Source organism: Canis lupus, chromosome 12 (assembly GCF_048164855.1).
Source record: "Canis lupus baileyi chromosome 12, mCanLup2.hap1, whole genome shotgun sequence".
NCBI classification, from domain to species: Eukaryota; Metazoa; Chordata; class Mammalia; order Carnivora; family Canidae; genus Canis; species Canis lupus.
The window spans coordinates 25,158,850-25,171,080 of NC_132849.1; the positions used below are offsets into that span (position 1 = coordinate 25,158,850).

Consider the following 12,231-nt stretch of genomic DNA (forward strand, 5'->3'; position numbering starts at 1 on the left):
GTAACCATGAGCCCCCCCCCCCCCCCTTCACATTCTTTATTCGATCCATACTTCTTGTTCCCAACCTGCTTGGCACTTTCTTGCTCAGAGCCTCCGTTTTGTGTTCCCTTCACTAAGAACATGTTTTGCCATAACTGTGTGGCTCTGGTAATAGTAACCTCCACAATTCCCTGACCACTTCTTTCAAACTGCAATACTCATCCACCAGCCTTCTTTCTCTTCCTCCCCTGCTTTATCTGTCCTAACATCTACCACCATTTGGCCTCCTCCACCTTGAACAGTGCTGGGTACAGAGTAGGTGCTCAATAAACAATTTTTAAAAAATATTTTATTTATTTATTAGAGAAATAGAGAAAGAGCACAAGCAGGGGGAGCAGCAGGCAGAGGGAGAAGGAGAATCAGGCTCCCCCCTGAGCAAGGAGCCTGACATGAGGTTCGATACTAGGACTCTGGGATCATGACCTGAGTTGAAGGCAGATGCTTAATTGACTGAGCCACCTAGGCACCCCCAGATAAATAATATTTAATAAATAAGTAGCAGCAGTATTTTAAAAGATTCAAACTCACCTACCACTCTCACACAAACCTTGTTTCCAGAGAAAAATTAAACTCATCACATAAATTGCCATTTTAAAAGGAGAATGAAGCGCAGCCCAGGTGGCTCAGCGGTTTAGGGCTGCCTTCAGCCCAGGACGTGATCCTGGAGACCCGGGATCCAGTCCCATGTCGGGCTCCCTGCAGGCTTCTCCCTCTGCCTGTGTTTCTGCCCCACCCCCCCGCCGTGTATCTCATGAATAAATAAATAAAATCTTAAAAAAAAATAAAAGAATGAAGCTAACAAGGCGATCCTCTTGGCGCCTTTTCCTGCTCAGTCTCAGCAGAGGGGAGCCTCACCCAGGTGCCTGATTGAAACGGTCCGCTCCGACATTGACACAAGCACGAACCTGCACTTGCAACAGCTGAGGTGCAGGGGGAGGAGGTGCCCCAACAGCAGTGAGGTGTTGGCTGACAGCCTGACAGTGAACATTGGAGGCAGGAGACAGAAACTAAAAAGGGGGCATCATCCAAGGATTTTGAGAAGCACTTTGGTGAGGGCATATTATTTTTAGTAAAGCACATGGTGCCCATTGACTGATCGTTGAAAGAATGACTGACTTATTAATAAAGATTATATTGAATCAAATATGCCTGTATATGAAGATAGGGGATTAGAAGGAGTCCTGTCAAGCCAGTTTTTAAAATAACAGCTTTTTTGAGATATAAATCCCATACCATAGAATTCATCCTTTTAAGGGTACAACTCAGTGGATTTTAGTATAGTCACAGAGTTGTTGGGACCATTACCACTAAGTGTAGGATGTTTTCATCACCCTTCTTCCTTCCCCCACCAGCCCTTGGCAACCATTAATCTGCATTCTTTCTCTGTGTTTTAACATTTCATATAAGTGGAATAATTCGATATGCATCATTGTGACTGACTTCCTTCACTTAGCATACTGTCTTCAAGGTTCATCCATGTAGTTATGTCAGTGCTTCATTCCTTTTTATGGCTGAATAATATTCCATTGTATGGATAGGCTGCATTTTGAACATTTGGGTCTTTCTTAGTGTTTGGCTACCACTGAGCTGTTTTGAAATGTAATGAAAGGCTTGATCGGAATGGACTTTACTGGCTCCTAAACCAAGGTGATGGGATTACTGGGTGGCTCAGTGGTTAAGCATCTGCCTTCAGCTCAGGGTGTGATCCCGGGGTCCTGGGATTGAGTCCTGCATCATGCTCCCTGCAGGGAGCCTGCTTCTCCCTCTGCCTATGTCTCTGCCTCTCCCTCTCATGAATAAATAAATAAAATATTTAAAAAAATAAAAATAAAACCAAGGTGGTGTTGCCCATATGGATATGAGGATCCACAGTGGTACAGACATTTCATCTAGCTGGGTGTTGTCCACTCCAAAAGTAGACCTTCTCCACTTCAGTGGCCTTTCTGTGCTGGTGTACAGTGGGTAGGATGACCAGAGTGTTCCTCTCCTTCAACGTGTGAGTCAGATCTGAATTCATTAGCCTCCCCAGTGTCTTTCCATTTTCCATGCCTGCCCAGCTGGCTTCTTCACAGCCTCCTAATGAGCACCTCCAGCCTCCCCCAGCTTCTTGTGTGTTCTCCTTTGCTGGGCCAACGGATTCTGCAGCAGCCACTTTAGTTCCTAGTCTGGACCCTAGCTCTCTTCCTCGGGACCCTTAGATTAGACCAGCTGCTCAGGCCCTTTTGACATTACTGCCTCGAACTGTTACCTGTCTTTAAATGTGTGTTTTCTCGTTTCTACATGTGATTATTTTCTTCTTTGACGTTGTCGTCTTGCCTTTCGGCCTCGACCAAGCCATAACTATAGCATGGCACAGACAATGTCATGTAACGCCCCTGTCCCTGGGTGTGCCCAGAGCAACTCACAGTGGGCTCTCTGTGAATGCTGCCTGCTTTGGTGTCTGGGAGTTAGGAGCCCTTTGCCATGTAACTCGAGAGGTGGAAGGTATGAATGGAGGCACCTGCTCAGCTGTATAATGGTCTTTGGAGCAGGGATCGGGTTTAAATCATTTTGAATCCTGCTTTAATCTCTCATTGTGAATTCTTCAAAGTGCATGGCTGAACTAGCGGAAAAGTAACCTGAAGTTTGGTCAAAACTTGAACTGTGCTTTTTCTTTCTGACCATGTGTATCTATGTATATTTCACAGAATAACAGTTGGTACCCGGCCACCCTTCAGTGGAACTTTTGCTGACTCTCCTGTTCTCCTTACTCCTGGTCACAGACCTGAGCATTTGCAGTTTGGCTTGGGGTGGGGTGGGGTGTGACTTGAGATAATGAAATCCGGAACAATGAGGTGGGGCCCCATTCTTACTGGACTTATCATTCTCTGTTTTCCCAGTGGATCAGGTAATCTGACATTAGCAGGTAACTCAGATGAGTGTTTTCACTGCTTCTCAGTTGTCTGTATTCATTGCGTGCTGAGAGATATTCTTCTCTGCAGAGAAAGAAGAAAATTAAAATAGGAAGCTGGGAAGGCCAGGAAGAGAATCTGTAGGCCTGGTAAACAAACATTGGCCGTAATCTGAGCCAGGATATGGCAGTGTGACCAGGTACTTGTGACCACCTCAGCGCTGGCCCTCCACATTTTCGTGTTGGTTGGCTTGTCTCCCTGCCTCACTGTTATCAGACATGTTTATTAGGTCAGTCTTCTTTTCCCTTTCTTATTTGGCTATTGTTCCTGAAGAAAAAGAAGCAGATGGATCTCTTAGAATCAGAGTTAGAGACTGGAAGGGACAATGTCAACTTCCTTCTGATAAAATATTTAGTAGCTTTGATAAGAAGCCATCTCTTCCTCTTGGCTGTGATGAGAGGTGCTGTCAGCCTTTCCCCTTTATGGCAAGGGTACAAAATGGTGATATCTGTAGGGCTTATTAGGGTGGGTGGAAAGGCTGGCGGAGGCTGCCAAACTCAGAGGCACTAGGAGTAGGGTCTTCCTGACTGCTTCAGGTGTATCGTACCCTATTGTGGGGCCAAGACGCAACAACTGGATAGGAGGCTGTGATGTAGCAGTCTGAGTTTTAAGATCTCAGTCTTAAAAGACAGTCTCCCATCCTGTCTTAAAGCACATAGTGGTAAGAAAGTGATACCTGGAAGCACCTGAGCCCACCAGTCCCTGCAGGTGGATGATTGCTCAGTACCTCCCTCCCCCGAATCTGCATGGTCAGGGGATATGGGGCTGGGCAATTTCTTCCCATGTTATACAGCTCCATTTGTGGGGTGATTTCCACCTTCCGTTAACCTATTATCTTCTCCATTCTGCTCCCAGAGTCCCCCATGGTAGGTCTCATTGTCTTCCATATCCTTGGCTATCAAGCCTTAGAGTAACTGGTCCTTTTGTGGCTGTGCCCTTCTTACCTTTACACACCCTGGCAAAAGTAACAACTTTCTATAAGTTACATGTTCCAAAATATATGTTTACCATATATATTTTTTTAAAAATTTGAAGTCCAAAGTCAATATCCATCACATTATATAAAAAAGGAAAAATATTGATAATCCACTCACCTAACAAACCTGTTCTCCTTTCAATGTTTCCTTTGTCTTTATTCTGATGAGTCCATATTAATAGTTATACTCAAGAGTATATACACAGGATTTTGGTGGTTTCTCCATTCACAGTACAACAGTTTGCCCCACAGTCCTAGGAAGGCTGAAGAACACAAACATCTTGTGGTCACAATAAGCATTGGGATGACGGCACCTCATTCTATGGAACAGATAGAGAATAATTTATTAACCAGTGATACTAACTAGTTCTGACTGGACAGATCAGTGATGTTGTGGTCCCCTATCCCTGTGCCCATCTCAGCCTCCTGTGGCCAGACCTTGGTAGGAGGGGAAGTCTATGGGAGGTAGCAGCACATTCTGGTGTCCCAGGAACATCTCCACGTGTAGGACCATGAGCTCTTTAGACCAGGAAGGAATAACTTTTTAAACTGTTTTAATCTTTCAGAAGAAAAAAGAAAACAGTGCCCTTTTTACATACTTTCTGGATTTTCCTGTGTTTCATATTAGCTGGTTACTGTTTTGGCTTCCTTTCATGGTAGTAAACACTGTTTTGTTTAGCAGTTTCCTTCCCCCTCAAATACCATCACTGATCAATTCTGCCTTTGCCTAAGTCACACATTCACGGGTCTCTCCTTCCACCTCTCACCCTTCAATTCACTCCATTTATTGAGCTCCTGCTATGCACTAAAGATTCCAGAAGGGGTTGTGGTTGGGAGGGGGGATGTAGGAGGGCAGTGGGTGCTGGAATCCCAACATCTAGATGCTTCCACCTACCCTCTCTGAGGGCTCACTCTGTCCAGGCCAGAAATGCTGATATTTAATGAACACTTACTAGATAGTTTTTGTCCATTTTACATATAGGGAAATTGAGGTCTAGTCGAGTCACTAGAATCAAAGATTGCATGGCCTCAACTAAAGCCCTGGCTTAAAAAAAAAAAAAAAAAAGCTCTGGCTTAGCTGTCGTAGCCGCCTATCCTGTTTGAGTTTTGAGAATCACAGACCCAGTCAGGGTGGCATTTCAAAACACAATTGTCTTAGGTGTCTCATGTTGGGGGTCATGGTGGAGCCTCAGCCAGCCCCGCTGGGGTGTGGGCCTCCTGACTGCAGCCTGATGTGGATGAGTGGAGTGTGGGTGGAGGAGGCCATCAAGAAGAGGGTGTGCAGGAGGAGAAAGGGGTTGTTAACCCAAGATGAGAAAAAGTGGCCATTAATGGTGGTGAGGCCTTTCAGAGTCCCCTGCTGAGAAGAGTGTGGCTCCCAGAAGGTCGAACTAATGTTAGCCAGACATTTTGGGGCTACATTCCCTCCAGAGCCACCTGCGTTCTGTGGACATTGTCTTCTTTCACTTTATAACGGTAGTTGCCTTTCCTGCATTGTTAAAATCAGTAGAGCCACTTACCTTGAACTCAACCTGGTGTTGACCTTTCCAATGAAATTGGGAACACCTGAAGTTTGTTTCCTCCCAGTTGGGTCCAGAACAGTTTCTGGCTTTCCTTGGAATGAAACAGTCTAAAGGCTGGAATAATGGTTCTCAACGGCATCCAGATCAGCTGCAGGGCTTGTGACATGTTACTGGGTCTTGCCCCCAGAGTGTGTGTGACTCCGTAGGTCTGGACTGGGGCCTTGAGAAGTTGTATTTCTGACAAGTTCTCCAGCGAGGATGATGTTGATGGTCCAGGATCTGGACCTTTGAGAACCTCTGTACTAGAGCATCTCTTAACTCCAGTCCTTTCCTACAAAACCAACACAGTGAGTGTGGTAGAGAGCCATTTTCTAAAAGAGGATTTATTTGCTGTTCAGTGTAGAGTAATTATGAGACTTTGGCTAAGTCCCAGAGCTAAACTGTCCCCCTGGCCCTGCCCTTCACCCACCCCTACCCCCGGCTGAACCCCTCCATCACCTGCCACCCAAAGCAGGGATTAGGACAGAGCTCAGTGAGCTGCCCTGGTGTGGAGAGAGGGCTCTGGTGCAGTGTGGCTCTCCTCCTTTCAGCATGTGGAATTTGACAAGCTAAGCATTTTCCATGGTAAGTGCATAAAAAAGATTTCTTATCCTTTTTCGTAAGGAAGAAATATGACCTTTCACTTGAGTCATAACTATTGTTAGATGCCGAATGAAGAAAAAGCAGTTAATGTTCCTTTCTTCTAAACAAATTCTCTGACTTTCTTTAGCACTAGAAGACCTCTAGAGTTAATTTTTAAGGGTCTCAAGGATGTGGGGGAGTCTCACTCTCCTGCCTAGGATGCAGCTCAGTGAGGCTCCGGGCACAGCTCCAACCCAGCTCCAAGCCGAAGTGATTGGCCAGGTGGGGCAGAGGGGCACCCACCGGAGAGAGGGTCAAGGAGAAGACCCCAGTGGGGGGCAGGGGAGGAGAGATGTGGGGCTGGGAATCTGATTTGAGTTGCGAGGCTCTCGATCTGCAAAGTGCTTTTTTTGGTTAACTTTGGGCCAGCAACACGTCAGCCAAGGACCTGGCTGTGTGTGCTCTTGTGAGACCTGTGGCCATCTCAGCCTCCTGTAGCCAGACCTACCTTGTCATAATCTGCCTCCTCAGGTGTGCCTTGTAATCCCCATCCTGGTGAATCCTCAGTTGTCCACACTTCCTTCCCCCTTGGTCCTCGTACCAGTGACTCCTTACCCTCTTGAGGTCTTTCTTTCTTTCTTTCTTTCTTTCTTTCTTTCTTTCTTTCTTTCTTTCTTTCTTTCTTTCTTTCTTTCAGATTTTATTTATTCATGATAGACACAGGGAAAGAGGCAGAGACATAGGCAGAGGGAGAAGCAGACTCTCTGTGTGGAGCTTGTTGTGGGATTTGATCCCAGGACCCCGGGATCATGATGCTCAACCACCAAACCATTCAGGTACCTCGAGGTCACTGTTTCTGTTAATGCTTCTGCCACCACTGGGTTGCTCTTGTTTCTCAGCTAGACAATTACAGTAGTTCCCAGCCTGTCTCTGGTCTATCCCCTTCCCAGTCCATTCTTCCTACCACTGCCATATCATCATAACGCCTGCTGGGGCCCAGGCTGCTCCCTCAAACCCTTGACAGTTTCCCATGGCCCATGAGAAAACTTTCATTTTCTTGGCTTCTGAGCTTTCCCATCTGGGCCCATTGTGTCTGGCCAGAGTAAGAGCAAGGATGCTTGTGAAGCCCTTGACAGTCACAACAGCTCCTGAAAGGAGTATGTTTGGCAAGCTGATGACTTAGAGGAGAGCCCACAGTGAGAAGATTTGCTGTTCTGGACCCAAGTAGGAGGGGGAAGGAGATATTGGCACAGCAGGGGGCAGGGGAAGAGGCCATGTCACAGGCAGTGGGAGAAAGCCAGGGAGAAGGGCCCAGTACTGAAGGAGGCTGGCTAAGAAAGACTCCATGCCGTGCAGTCGGCTCTCCCTGGGGACAGCTAAGGAGGCCTGGGGAACTTCCAGCATCTGGTTTTGATGGTGCTTGTTCCAGGCCCCTTGGAGCATTCTGAGATGCTAACCCTTAGAAGGGCAGGCCCAGACTGCTGACGGCCAGGCCCACAAGATGAGGTTCCAGAAGGAGCTGGAGCTTGAGAAACTTTTGCTGAAGAAAATAGATGGGCTTTTTAGTTTCGTTTTGAGTAAGTAGAAAGTCAGTGTTCCCGATGCTTAGGATCCATGGTATCTTTTTTTTTTTAAGTTAACTTGAGGGTTTTTGTGTTGTTTTTAAAAAAAATTTTTTTAAGTTTATTTTTTTTAGTAATCTCTACACCCAATGTGGGGCTTGAACTCATGACCCTGAGATCAAGAGCCACATGCTCTTCTGACTGAGCCAGCCAGGCACCCCCATAATGTCATCTTGATAGAGAAAATAGGAGCTTCTCAAAGCCTATCTCACCTCTGTTAAGGAGGGAAATGGAAAACAACAGAGAGGGGAACATGGTCTGTGTCTAGGAGGTCTGTTGAAGGGGCTGCCAGAGTGTTCTCCTGCCCTATCTGAGCACTGGGGTAAATGTTGGGTCACTGCCATGACTCAGATGTTAAGAGGGAGCTAGAACTACTGGAGCTTGCCCTGGGTGTGGTAAGGGGTGGTGGTAGTGGTCAGTGTGCCATGAAGTCCTGAGTCTTACCAGAGGAGAAGGTACTTGCTGAGCTCTGGAGGGAAAGAAGAGAGAAGAGGTGATGGGAGCTATGCTTCAGACAGCTGAAGAGTGTCATAGGCTGCAAATTTGGCTCTTAGAAAGTCAGATCTGTCCAAAGGTGGAATGACAACCCAGCATCAATCATAATAATAGCTTATATTTTTTATGGGACACTTTATAGTTTGCAAAGCATTCACATGGGAGGTGGCAGGCTCCCTTCCCTTCTCTGGAGAGATTCAAGTCCAGGGAGAGATGTTGTTGAGGGGATTCAGGCCCTCTTGAGAATTAGATGGATCCAGATGGGTGTCCCAAATGTGTATCAGAATTCTGCTTTCAAAATATTCAGTATCCTTCCTCTTTCTGTATGTGGCCGGAGGTGATCTCTGAAAATGGTTGCTATTCACTTGACCCAGAAAACCCTGCAAAAATCATGCAAATCAAGAGGTTCAAATCTACAAGTTCACTTTATGAACATACTTGAACCGGCCCAGGCCATCCGGGGTATGCATATCCAAAAAGCACCAACTCTGGAGGATGTCTCTTTGTGTGCCATTCCATCATTGCAATGGTGGAGCTGGTAGGAGTGCACAGGCCAATGGTGCTGCTGGACATAGGGTCGGTGGCCCAAAAAAAGTGCTGAATTTTCACTGTACAAGCTTAAAAATGCAGAGAGTAATCCTGAACTTAAGAGTTTTGAGGTAGATTTTCTAGTCATTGAGCACATCCAGATGAATAAAACCCCCAAGATGTGGCATAGAACTTCACAGGCTCAAGATGGGTTCACGCACACGCAAGCTCTTCCTTCAATGTTGGGATGACTCTTACTGAAAGAGAGCACATTGTTCCTAAACCAGAAGAGGAGGTTGCATGGAAGAAAAAGATCTCTTAGAAGAAACTGGAAAAACAAAAACATAGGCCTGACAGTAAATTCTGCATAAAATAAATGCAGATGAAAGCAAAAAAACCAAAAACAAAAAATCAGTATCTTGGGGTTTGGGGAGACCTGGTGAATTGGCATCTGTGGGGGAGGGGCCCAGAAATATCCACTGGGTTCAGGCAGCTGGTTGGTCTGCCCAACATCCATAGGACAATGTCCACCACACGTGGCAGGGACGCCTGCCTGTCAAGTTCACTACTGGATCCCCACCCAGTGCCTGCCACACAGTAGGAGCTCGACAAATGTTTGCTGAGTCCATGTGCTGATATTTGCCGACATGATTACCTTGATCTCGCCTGCTGCCTTCCTCGTTGTCTGCAGTGTGGCCATGCCAGACTCCTTCCTACTCTTTAAACACACTGCATGTGTTCACTCTGCCCAGCCTTTGCTCACACCACTTCCTCAAGGTGGATCACTCCTCTACCTCTTCTGCTACACAAGTCCCCTGTTTTTGTTGCATGGTGACAGTATGGCAGGCCCTATGCTAGATATTGCTGACCCTTTAAGCCGGCCCATTACATCCTCAACCTTTTCTCCTGTGTTTCCACAAAGGAGAGAGGTCCTTTGAGTTTCTCTTAGAATGTAGCATTCCTTTTTTTTTTTTTACTTATTTATTATTTTAGAGAGAGTGAGTACAAGTGGGAGGGAGGGAGGGAGACAAGCAGATCCCTGCTCAGCATGGAGCCCGATGTGGTGCTTCATCCCATGACCTATGAGATCATGACCTGAGTGGAAATCACAAGTTGGACGCTTAACTAACTGAGCCACACAGGTGCCCCTGTAACATTTTTTTTTTTAAAGATTTTAATTATTTATTCATGAGAAACACAGGCAGAGGGAGAAGCAGGCTCCATGCAGGGAGCCCGATGTGAGACTCAATCCCGGGACCCCAGGATCACACCCTGGGCTGAAGGCAGATGCTCAACTGCTGAGCCACCCAGGCGTCTCCTCCTGTAACATTCTTGATAGCATGTAGGTGCCTCTCCCCCCCCCCCCACGGTGTTTATCAGTAGAGAATATTTTCAAGCTCAAAAATCTATGTATATGAATACATATACACACACATACACATATTTTTTTCCAAAACAAATCTACAAAATTGAAATCAATCTGTTGAGTTTAATGTTTAGTTAAATGGTCTCAATTACTCAGCTCCTAGATAAGGGATTTAAAAGGATTGAGGTGCATCTAGCATCATAATCCTGAAGTTTTTTGGGATGCTCTTCTATGGAGGATATGGGTTCTAGAGGGTTCTGTGGTCTTGAGCATCCCTTTGCCTTTATGGAGCTCACGGGGGTCTCTCCTCCTTGACTTTCATATTCTTCAGAGGTTAGTGACCTCCTAAGGTGAGGCTTGAGGAAATAATAACCATAATAAGAGTTAAGAGCTGACCTCTTTTGGAGTGTTCCCTATGCATCCAGCACTGTTCCAGGTGCCTCTGTTTATTCCCTCACTTAATCTTTATAACAGCCTTAGGAGGTTAGTACCTATCAGCCCTATTAGCCCCGTTTTACAGGTAGGGAGGCTGAGGTGCTCTGACGTTTTGTGACTTGCTTAACGCCACATGGCCAGCAAAAGCAAGTAGTTAGACTGCCTCCTCCCTTGCAGGTCTGAAGCACATGATTCCCAGGCCTGGCCCTAAGTCCCACTTTGCCAAGGGCTCATACAGAATAGCTGCCCCTGGACTGGGGCCATCAACTGTTTCTCCTGATAGAAAAAGAGAGGGGGCGGCTGGTAGATTCAGGTTTCATAAATTTATGAAGCAAGCTGCCCTGGGGCCCCGCCTGCCTTGAGGTCCTTTCAGGGGACTGGGGAAGAGACTTAGAAAAGATGGAAGTCTGGTGAGCAGGGGGTACCTGTGAAAGGGCTAAATCACCTGGTGAGCAGACCTGCCTAACAGGAGTGGCCAGCGTGCCTTGGGGGCGGGGAAAGTGTGGAGGGAATGCATTCCTTGTCCAGTTTGGTGTGTGGCCAAAAATGAAGTATTAAGTAAGGAAGCCACATCCTTTAAAAGTGCCGAGAGAGGGACACCTGGGTGGCTTAGCGGTTGAGCGTCTGCCTTTGGCTCAGGGTGTGATCCTGGTCTCGGGATCGAGTCCCACATCGGGCTCCCTGCGAGGAGCTTGCTTCTCCCTCTACCTGTGTCTCTGCCCCTCTCTGTGTGTATCTCATGAATAAATAAATAAAATCTTAAAAAAAAAAAAGAAAAGTGCCGAGAGAGAGAGAGAGAGAGAGAGAGAGAGAGAGAGAGACTGCTCTGGAAGGCTGGTGAAGGTCTGGGAGGCTCTCAGAAGAACGTGTGCGTCCATGCTGAGCCCAGGCCCTGCTTGCTGCCAGTGGCAGCAGAGGGAACAGATAGCCCATGGGAGCAAAGAATATGTGATAGGGAGAGAGTTTAGCATAGTGAGAGAATCCACGGCAGCCCCTGGAGCCGAGGAGAAGCATTAACTCTCTAGTGATAGAATAATCAGAGAGGAGCAAGAGGTTGGCTGGCGCAGAGGGTAGGGGACTCTGCTTGGAAGAGAAAGTCTGAGGCCAGCATGTACCTCCAGCAAAGAAAACTGGTCTGCATCTTTTTTTTTTGTTTTTAATTTTTAATTTAAATTCAATTTAGTTAACATATCCTGTTATTTCAGTGGTAGAGTTTAGAGTTTAGTGATTCATCAGTTGCATGTAACACCCAGCCTCGTTACATTAAGGGCCCTCCTTAATGCCCATCACCCAGCTACCTCATCCCCCACCCCCCCACCCCCGCCACCGGTCTGCATCTTAAATCTAGGTTTATTGGTCCTGTGGTTTTATGTACTGTATCCTCAGGGCACTCACCTGGGTGCCACTGGTCTCCCCAGTACCTCAGTCACTGATCACTAAGCAGGCATTTATTTAATGAGTGTAATGAGTGCCCTTTGTCTGGTGCCAGGACTGGGGGGGTACAGGGAAGGCATGCAAACATAGCCCCTACCCTCAAAAATTGTCTTTTATTGGGGAGACATGGAACTCTGTGTCACAGTTATATGGCATTGGGTGATCCCTGTGATGTCAGGCTACACCCAGAGTCTCAGACAGAGAATGCCTAAGGACACAGGAGAAGGGAGCAGTCAGTCCA

General features: G+C 46.7%; 1 protein-coding gene across 1 annotated transcript in view; it reads left to right on the forward strand.

Moving 5' to 3' along the window:
- Positions 1 to 12,231, forward strand: part of TCF7L1 (transcription factor 7 like 1) — a 159,242-nt gene that overhangs the window by 36,996 nt on the left and 110,015 nt on the right. The gene's annotated exons all lie outside the window — the stretch shown is intronic.